Source organism: Lolium perenne, chromosome 5 (assembly GCF_019359855.2).
Source record: "Lolium perenne isolate Kyuss_39 chromosome 5, Kyuss_2.0, whole genome shotgun sequence".
NCBI lineage: Eukaryota > Viridiplantae > Streptophyta > Magnoliopsida > Poales > Poaceae > Lolium > Lolium perenne.
The window spans coordinates 88211484-88222496 of record NC_067248.2 but is presented as its reverse complement, the minus strand read 5'-3'; the positions used below and the strand labels follow the sequence as shown (position 1 = coordinate 88222496).

The window sequence follows — 11013 nt, the reverse complement described above, 5'->3', positions numbered from 1 at the left end:
CTAAACAACAATTTAGTCCCCAACTTAGCCCATAAACATCTCCAAAAATGGCTAAGAAACTTAGTATCACGATCAGAAACAATAGTATTTGGCACACCATGTAAACGAACAATTTCACGAAAGAACAAATCAGCAACATGTGTAGCATCATCAGTCTTGTGACATGGAATAAAGTGTGCCATCTTAGAAAACCGATCCACAACAACAAAAATACTATCCCTCCCCTTCTATGTACGAGGCAATCCCAAAACAAAATCCATAGAAATATCCTCCCAAGGTACACTAGGAACAGGAAGCGGCATATACAAACAATGTGGATTAAGTCGAAACTTAGCTTTTTGACATGTAGTGCAGCGTGCCACAAATCTCTCAACATGTCGATGCATACGTGGCCAAAAGAAGTGTGCAGCAAGAACATCCTCCGTCTTCTTCACACCAAAGTGACCCATCAATCCTCCTTCATGCGCCTCCTGCAACAACAAAAGACGAACGGAACTATCTGGGATGCATAGCTTGTTAGCACGGAACACAAACCCATCATTGAGGACGAATTTGTTCCATGTTCTACCATATTTACAATTCAGCAACACATCTTTAAAATCAGCATCATGCAAATATTGTTCCTTTATAGTTTCTAATCCAAAAATCTTGAAGTCAAGTTGAAATAGCATAGTATAACGGCGCGACAAAGCATCAGCAATAACATTATCTTTACCCTTTTTGTGTTTGATAACATAAGGAAAAGACTCAATAAATTCAACCCACTTTGCATGGCGACGATTCAGCTTAGCTTGACTACGAATATGCTTCAAAGATTCATGATCAGAATGTATAACAAATTCTTTAGGCCATAAATAATGTTGCCAAGTTTCTAATGTCCGAACCAGCGCATATAATTCTTTATCATAAGTAGAATAGTTCAGACTAGGCCCACTCAATTTCTCACTAAAATATGCAACAAGTTTGCCCTCTTGTAATAACACACTTCACAAACCAATTCCACTAGCATCACATTCAAGCTCAAAAGTCTTATTGAAATCAGGAAGTTGGAGTAATGGAGCATGTGTTAACTTATCTTTCAATATCACGAAGGCTTCTTGTTGTGCATCGCCCCACACAAAGGGCACATCCTTCTTTGTAAGCTCATTCAGCGGCGCAGCAATGGATCCAAAATCTTTCACAAAGCACCTATAGAACCCAGCGAGGCCAAGAAAACTCCTCACTTGTGTGATCGTCTTTGGCTGCGGCCAACTCTCAATCGCCTCAATCTTGGCTGGATCAACTTCAATACCCTGCACAGTAACAACATAGCCAAGAAACGCAACTCGATTGGTGCAAAAGGTGCACTTCTCAAGATTACCATACAAACGTGCCTCACGTAAAGCATTGAAAACAACACGTAAATGATCCAAATGATCCTCCAAAGATTTGCTATAAATCAGAATATCATCAAAGTATACCACCACAAAGCGTCCAATAAAAGCACGTAAACTTCATTCATCAGTCTCATGAAAGTACTAGGTGCATTAGTTAAACCAAACGGCATTACTAACCACTCATATAAACCGAACTTAGTTTTAAACGCTATTTTTCATTCATCTCCTAATTGCATACGAATCTGGTGGTAACCACTACGCAAATCAACTTTAGAGAACATAATAGAACCACTCAATTCATCAAGCATATCATCTAAACGAGGTATAGGATGACGATATCGAATGGTAATATTATTAATATCTCTACAATCAGTACACATGCGAGAAGAACCATCTTTCTTAGGTACTAAGATAATAGGAACAACACATGGGCTAAGAGACTCACGAATGTAACATTTATCTTGGAGAACCTGAATATGTCGCTGAATCTCTTTGGTCTCTTCAGGATTGGTACGATATGGTGCGCGGTTGGGCAACGAAGCCCCTGGAATCAAGTCAATTTGGTGTTCGATCCCACGAATAGCCGGTAGTCCAGGTGGAACATCTTGTGGGAACACATCAATGAATTCCTGCAAAAGGTTAGCAACCGCAGGTGGTGAAGAAGGAGGCATATCCTCAAATGAAAACAGAACTTCTTTGCAAATAATAACATAGCATTGAGTAGTGTTCACATCAAGTTCAACAATATCAGATTTGCTAGCAAGCAAACAAGGAATTTTCAAACGAATTTCAGTAGCATGGTTTGAATCAGATTTAGTACTAGTCTTATGTGGCACAAAATCTGCAGCAACAATCTGATTTTCACTCTTAGTTTTCTCCTTGTTTTTTACTCTACTAGCTCTAGCAAGATCATCTTTTAGTATTTGTTCAGGAGTCATAGGTTTGAGACCAATTTTCTTTCCATCATGCATTAGAGAATACTGATTAGTTTTATCATTATGAATAGATTCTCTATCAAATTGCCAAGGTCTACAAGTAACAAAGAACAAGCTTGCATAGATACAACATCACAATCAACAAAATCAGAATATGTACCAATAGTAAAATGCACACGTGTAGTTCTTGTTACCTTGAGCTTCCGAGAGCTCTCAAACCATTGAATGTAATATGGATGTGTGCGCTGTCGTGTGGGTAGAGAAAGCTTCTCCACCATGTCAACGCTAGCCAGATTATTGCAACTCCCTCCATCAATGATGATCCGTATAGCTCGCTCTTTTACAACGCCTCTTGTTTGGAACAGATTGTGACGTTGATCATGCTCAGATTTGCTCAATTGCACGCTCAACACACGTTGTGCAACTAAGCTCCTGTACTGATCAGCAGTGTCAGCTTCCATTACCTCCATCTCTCTCTCAGAATCAGAATTGGCGCCATCGCGTGCAGCAATAAGGGCCAATGTATCTTCATCAAAGTCACTTGCAGAATTATATTCTCCATCTTCACGCACCAACATCACACGCTTAGTTCTGCATTCTCTTTCTGTGTGTCCAAATCCCAAGCATTTGCGACATTGAATGTCGCGCGTCTTCCCCGTGGAGGCCATGGAAGAGGAACTCCGAGGAGGACCAGCGGATGGTGGTGGAGTAGCAGCAGGTGGTGCTCGTGATGCAGGCGCGGTGTACTTGGAGGTAGTAGGTGCTAATGCAGCCCCACGAGATGGTGACGCTGATTGTCGTGGAGACCATGACGATGTACGGCCTGCAGAAATATTAGCTCTTCTTCATGGTGGTTGACGATCCTGCACTTCACGTTCAGCTTTGCAAGCAAGATGAAACAATTGAGTAATAGTGTTGTACTCCTTATAATCTAAAATATGCTGAATCTCTTTATTCAAACCACCAAAAAAAACGTGCAAGCATAGCCTCATTATCCTCTACAATACCACAGGGAATCATGCCAGTTTGCAATTCTTGATAATAGTCTTCTACAGAATTTTTTCCTTGTTCTAAGCGAGACAATTTTTTAAGCAAATCACGCTGATAATGTGGAGGAACAAAACGAGTACGCATAGCAAGTTTTAAACCAACCCAAGTAGTAGGAATATTAGCATGATGTACTCTACAATGCTCAGACCACCAAATAGATGCAAAATCTGTGAACTCACAAATAGCAGCACTAACACGCAAATGGTCAGGATAGCGTAAACATGCAAAGCGTTGCTCTACTTCCAATTCCCATGTAAGATATGCATCAGGATTATATCTACCCTCAAATGGCGGAATATTCAGTTTAAGTTTAGCAACATGATCATCGTCACGTATCGGCCGTGGAGATGGGCGAGCGTGGCGGTGTAGCTGCCTTGGACGACCAGGTGCTGGTTGTTCGACCTCCTCGTCTTCCAACACGTTCTCATCTACCCGCTCGTCCTCGTCCCCTCCATAATCCTCGTATCCTTCATCAGAAGGCGCGTCAGGTGCGACTACCGCAGCAGGAGCGGTACCCCGCAGGAACGTCCGCACGAGGAACGCGGCGTGCACGGCGTTGCATGTTGTCGCGAGGCTGCGGTAACCGAGTCAATAACTCCTGGAACTTGGCGTCGAGCTTGGAGTTGAAAGCTGCCTCGAGGCCATCGATCTTGTCCAGCGCGTTGGTGAGTTTGGCGTCAACATCACCAAGGCGCCCATCCACGTCGGTTGTATGCCCGCCCAAAAGATGGGTGGAGTGAGCATGCATCTCTGCATTCGTCATCTTATCCGGGTCAACGTTCGCCGACTCTGTGCCTGTCATGGTTAGTATGCAACAAGCAACAATGTATATGCCTACAAACTACGGAATATGGTGGTTCACGCGTAACCCGTCAAGCAAAATATGAAGCTCTTACAAGTTCTTACCAAACAGTAGGAAGGCGATGTGGCAACCAGCAGGAATCAGCGTCTCCAAGGATTGCCAAAGCGATTACCAGGGGTCGACACGAAGCACGTGGAGACAATATGAGGAGCTGTAGGAAGGCTAATATGGTAGCAAAAAAAACAATTGTCAAAACAGCGATGCAGTATTGAAAGTATGCTCAACAAAGGTACTGTGCTGGTCCTAGGCTAGACCGTACTAGAGACGCGAGCCTAGAACACAAATGAGGTCACGGCGCGACACTCAAGCAACTAGCAGTGATGAAGTGGCGATGATGTGGCGAACCGATATGCGGAAAATCACTATGATGGCAAGTATCTCAAACGGATTCCCGAGGTCTAAAAACAGTATAGCCTCAGAAATTTTTTTGTCAAAATTTCTGAAAAGTGCTCCGGAAAGCGCGCAGGCGTAAAAAAATGTCGCTATAACGGCCAGTGGCGAAAAGTGATCGCTAAGGTGAAAAACCAATGTAGCCAGAATTTTTTTCGGAGGCGTTTCCAGTTTTTTTTTTCTCTCCTTCACAATTCGTTCCTAGCGGCCGAAACTTATCTCACGGAATTTTTTTTCTACAGCACAGACGGAATTAGAAGGCAACAGCTAATAGGGAAAACAAATAAAACCTAATTCTACTCGGACTCTGTCGCGGCAGAGAAACAGCAACAATCCGTGTCATGGTAGGAAAAGGGGTATATGGTGGATACAGATGTATGTGGCGGGTGTATAAGGCAGTATATGGCGATGGCGGAAGTATATGGCAGGGTGTATATGGCAGTGGCGGAAGTATATGGCAGATGTATATGGCGATGGCGGAAGTATATGGTAGGTGTATATGGCGATGATGGTTGTGATCTGTGTATGGTGCGAGCGACGGCGGCGGCGTAACTAATATGACCATAACTCGAAACTCTAAAGGAACTAGACGCTAAGACCAACAACTCGACACGAAAATGCAGACACAAATTCAACTATGCAAAACTGAAAAGACAATGCAAGGCGTGGCAGGGGGTTTATGGGACGATGATCTAAAACCCTCACAGTATTTTTTTTTGGCTTTTTCGTGGTTTATGAGTATGATGGCAGATGCAATCTACACTAGCAAAGCTGTAAAATCTCATCGAGCAACCAGAAATCTGATACCACTTGATAGGGAAAAGGTGTCCGATCTTTCGATGAGACGAGGATAACTTCGATTTCTTAGTGGATTTTGTGCTTGACGATCCGACTACACGTGCAAAGCTCGTGCGCCAATGCAATCGGTAGGACAATCTCCAGGAGTTACTGATCTTGCGGATGCACGATCAGCCTGACCAGCGAGAGTCTTAATTCCTACCTGAAATTGAAAACAAGTAAGAACTAATATTGCAATCAGAATATTGCGGATGAAAGATGAAAGCTTTATTGAATAAGGTGTGATGTAGCCCCGCTCGCCAACGACACTACATCAAGACCAACAAGCCCTCCTCGTGGTCCAATGACACGAGCTAGAGCCCAAGCGCTACGCCAAGAGGTGAATTCGCTCCTCTCTACCTATGCCTTTGACACACCCTTGGACGGCTTGCTACTTCATGCAAATACACTATGTTCAATCAGGTACATCGGTCAAGGCACAAGCCATGGAGACCAAGCCAATGGAGGGAGAGCTGGAAATGATGAAGATGGAGCTACAGCGCCCAGGCCGGAACTTCCGCCCTCCAGGACCGGAACTTCCGGCTAGATGCCTCCCAGATGCTTCCAAGATGCCGTCCCGCGCCCAGAGAAGAGGAGCCAGCCGGAACTTCCGCCCCGAGGGACCGGAACTTCCGCCCACTCGGAACTTCCGCCCAAGTTCCGCCCAAGTTCCGAAAGTGCGCCGAAATGCCCCTGGATGATACTGCAAGGAAATGGGCCAATTTCGGAACTTGACCGGAACTTGGCCGGAACTTCCGGCCGGGCCGGAACTTCCGGCCGGGCCGGAACTTCCGGCTCCCCGGACTGGAACTTCTGCCCAAGACGGCCGGAACTTCCACCACCGCGAACTTCAGCACAGCAATACTTTTCAGCGTGTAACTTACCCCTTCGCCCCTACTATAAATAGCCTAGTTGGCTCAGATCTGAGATTAGACATAATTTTGAGCTTAAACCAACTTTGAGCTTAGTCTCCCTAGGGTTAGCATCCATCTTGGATAAGCATCCCTCTGTAATCAAGGCACTCTTGTTGTTGATTTGTGAATTGTTGAGTGAGATTCTAGTGCAAGGCACTCTCTCTCTCTCACCAATCCCCTTTCTCCAACACCAATCTCTCTCCGGGAATTCTGCCGCGTGCCTCTTCCTTGGAGATTCTATTGGCGTGATCTACCGAGTCACGAGGGTAAGTATCGGGTGTATCGGGTTGGTGTGCGTGCGTGAGTACCGGTGTTCTTCGTGTTCCTCGTGTTCCTCGCGCTCTCCCACCTCTTCCCCTTGGATCTTGGGTCAAATCGCGAGATCAGGCCAATCCCTAGATCTCAGATCTCATCATATGGTATCAGCAGCCTTTGGTTACCGCGATTTTGACCCTCCATCCACCCGATTTCGTTTCTAGAAAATTTTCCAAAAAATAGCCCAAATTGCCTTTGGACCGATCTCTGATTTGGTTGAGTTTTGAGTGGTTTTGGTCCAATAGAAACTTGTCTTTGGTGTTGATCTGCAATTCCCCCACCTTCCCACCGCTCTTAGTGCCAAATTTTCCACGAATTCGAAGATTTTCGGCCCGGATTTCCGCCCAAATCGAAGAACAGCCCGCAGATCTGATTGCGACCGGAAGTTCCGCACGGCAGGACCGGAAGTTCCGCCCAGGACCGGAAGTTCCGCCCCTCAGGACCGGAAGTTCCGCCTGGCCGAAATTTTGACAGCATACTTCATTTTTCGTTTTGGCACTAACCCCTTGTGTTTGGACTTCGTCGTGTGTGCCATTTCAGCTACCACAAAGCTTCCGCAACATCAACAACGACGACGGCACCCTGAGGATCCAAGCGGTTCATTTGACACCTTCCACCATAGCAAGTTCAAGATCGTCGACCACCGTCATCAAGTGGTATAACTTGCCCCTAACTTGTAGCCTTAGCTTCCTTTGCGTACCTTTCCTATCGAGAGTGGCTTTCTAGTGTTGCGAAGCATTGCGCAAGCATCCCGACCGTGAGGGTGTGCGTGTGTTGAGCAAAGCTACGAAGCAAGCTCGTTGTGAAAAGATAAGCAAAAGAAGTGTGACATACTTACATAGATAGTAGTAGTCTTCCATAGTGAGAAAAAGAAAGCTTCTAAGCATACAAACAAAAAAGTGTGAGTGACACCTATACACAAAAGAGTCCAAAGCTTTTAAGCAAAAGAGAGAAAAGAGAACAGAGGCGTCTTGCGCAAATCTTGTTGCTTCTCAATTTTGCAACCAAGCCACGGTCTCTCTTGCGTTAGCGTGACACCGAGCTAGTAGTCCTCGTTAGGACCAATTTTGTTCGTGCTCATTTTCCGTCGCGCTAACCCCATTTTGTCCCACGTGTGTGTTCCACCTTGTGTATGCCTTTTGTGATCACCGCCTTTGACTTGATTTTTGGACCTTACCCACTTTTAACAACATACTCGATTTTGGATTTCGTCTTTTGGCTTCACACCATCCACACCTAACACCATATTTGCTAGCTTTTGCGTGTGCCTTGGCGTGTGTCCCGATACACTTGGTCTTACTTTTGGCTTGGTTGATTGCCTCAATACTATCTTACCAAGGTAAGAGTGCGAGGTAGTCTCCTTCCACTAACATCAACCACATAGTTCTTGTCTTGTTATCATGGATAGGCACGGAGACCAAGGAAAGGAAGATGAAGTCCTACGCACCTCCGAGAGGTTGGCCACCCAACACAATCTATGGGTGCAACGCCAAGAGTTCAAGGAGCAACTTACCTTGTCCGAGACTCGCATCGACGAGCAATATGAAGAAGTGGCTCACAACTTTGCTCAAGTGAACCAAGATATGAATCTTCTTCGTGAAGCTACGGACAACTTGCATGACCAAGTGACGGCCAATGATGCAAACATGGAGCGGCGCATGGATAGCCTCGAGCGCGCCATCACCAACTTGGGACGTCGACATCGCCATCGCTCTACTTCTTCATCGTCATCAACCTCGTCACACGGTGACTACTCCCATGATCGCCATTCCTCCTCAAGCTCCGACTCAAGGCATGGAGATCATCATCGACCTCGTCGCCCGCATGTTCGTCAAGATGACTCTCGCTCAAACTCGAGGCGCGGAGAGTTCCATCGCCATGCTCGTCCTCATGAACGTCCTCAACAAGACCAAGCTCTTCACCAAGATCGTCATCAAGCGGCTCGCCATGCCCACCATGGGCATGACGACCAACCCCACGTCAACGTCCTCCACAACATGGAACCGGCACCTCATCGTCAAGCCCATGTTGATGCTCAAGACCAAGGTCATCAAGATCCACCAAGGCGTGACCTCCGAAACCATCCTCGTCATGACCAAAGGGGCCGAGGACAACCACAACATGATCAAGATGAGAGGGCCATCATTGGGCAACGCCAACAACCTCGTCAAGATCCGCAACAACATCATCAACGTGAGCCAAGTGAAGCTAGTGTTCAACTCCACCACCAACCCAATGCTATGGTTGGCCGTGGAAGACCCCCTCTACCACCCCAAGCCGCAAGAGATGAAGGTTTCCGTCCTCGCCGAAGGAACATGGAAGATGAAGAGAATATGTATGGAAAGCTCAAGTTCAACATGCCCAAGTTCAAGGGTGAAGACGATGCCGAGGCCTACCTCTCATGGGCACTCAAGGTTGACAAGATCTTCCGCATCCACAACTACTCCGGTGCCAAGAAAGTAGCCATGGCCTCCCTTGAGTTTGAAGAGTATGCCAACACATGGTGGGAACAAGTTGTTACTCAAAGGGAAGAAAAGGGTGAGCCTCCAATTGACACTTGGGAAGATATGAAGGAGGAGATGCAAGCTCGCTTTGTCCCAACACACTACAAGACCGATCTCTTCAACAAGCTCCAAAAGTTGAAGCAAGGCACCAAGACCGTTGAGGAATTCTTCAAGGAGATGGAGTTAACAATGATGCGAGCAAACATCCAAGAGTCCGAGAACCAAACCATTGCTAGGTTCTTCAATGGCCTCAACTACCCCATCAAGAGGATTGTGGAGTTCCAAAAATACTCCAACATGGTTGAGTTGGTTCACTAAGCTTCCAAGGCCGAGCGTCAAGTGAATGAGGACATCAAGTACTCGAAGTCCAAGCAATACTTCGCCTCCAAACTTGCTACAACAACTCCCACAACAAGCGTCAAGCCAACCGCATCCTCTACACCTTCCAAGCAACCTACTATCCAAAGTCGCATGAAGCAAACGGTATCCTCCACCGCCTCCTCCAAAGCCTCTACGGGACCCTCCAATGTCACTTGCTTCAAGTGTGGCACTCAAGGCCACAAGTCCTTCGAGTGCAAGAACACCAAGGTTATGATCACTATGGAGAATGGTGACATAGAGACGCTAAGTGAGGGCGAATATGAAGCCCTAGTACAAGCCGCCGTTGCTAATGAGAAAGAGTATAATGAAGAAAGTGGAGAAGACCCTCTCTTATGCACCCACGACCCAAGCCCTTCACTTGTGGTCACTCGAGTGCTCACAACTCAACCCCAAGCTATGGAAGACCAAAGATGCAACATCTTCCAAACTCGAGCCGGAATTGGTGGCAAGTCAATCAAGGTCATCATCGATGGTGGGAGTTGCCACAACTTGGCAAGCACCGAGTTATGCGAGAAGCTCAACCTCACACTTCGCAAATATCCTCATCCATACCATGTCCAATGGTTGAGTGACAAGGGCAATGTCAAGATACAACACACCATCACCGTCAACTTCAAGATAGGCCCCTATGAAGACACCGTTGAGTGTGACGTGGTACCCATGACCGTGTGTCACATATTGCTTGGCCGCCCATGGCAATTTGACAAGAAGGCCATACATGATGGTTACTCCAATGCATACACCTTCAAGGTCAAGGATAAGAAGTTCGAGCTTCGCCCAATGACTCCTAGCCAAATCATCGCCGACAATGCGAAGGCTTTAGCGAGGGCACAACACCACACCCACCATAGTGAGTTGAGAGGAGAGGGAGCGACCCACCAAAAGGAGAGTGAGCGCCACCAACCACATATGAGTGAGAGAAAGAGTGTCCTCTTAGCCACAAAAAGCGAGTGGAGAGAAGTGAAAGACAACCCATCCACCACCATACACTACGTGCTCATTTGCAAGGGCCTCTCGTCGGAGACTAACGACTTAACCAACATTCCTTCGTCTTTGTTGTCTCTTTTGAAGGAGTTCCAAGACGTCTTCCCCGACGAGCTACCTCATGGACTACTGATGTCTACGGGTGCTTCTATTCTTGTAGACAGTGTTGGGTCTCCAAGAGCAGAGGTTTGTAGAACAGCAGCAAGTTTTCCCTTAAGTGGATCACCCAAGGTTTATCGAACTCAGGGAGGAAGAGGTCAAAGATATCCCTCTCAAGCAACCCTGCAACCACAAAGCAAGAAGTCTCTTGTGTCCCCAACACACCTAATAGGTGCACTAGTTCGGCGAAGAGATAGTGAAATACAAGTGGTATGAATGAATATGAGCAGTAGTACGGCGCCAGAAAATAGCTTGCTGGCGTGCAGTTGATGGTAGTAATATTGTAGGAAGTAAACAAGCAGTAGT

At 46.4% G+C, this 11013-nt stretch overlaps 1 pseudogene; it reads right to left on the bottom strand.

Annotated features, from left to right (window-relative positions):
• Positions 1-1591: 1591 nt before the first annotated feature.
• LOC139831542 (uncharacterized) lies at positions 1592-4163 on the bottom strand (annotated as a pseudogene).
• Positions 4164-11013: the final 6850 nt, after the last annotated feature.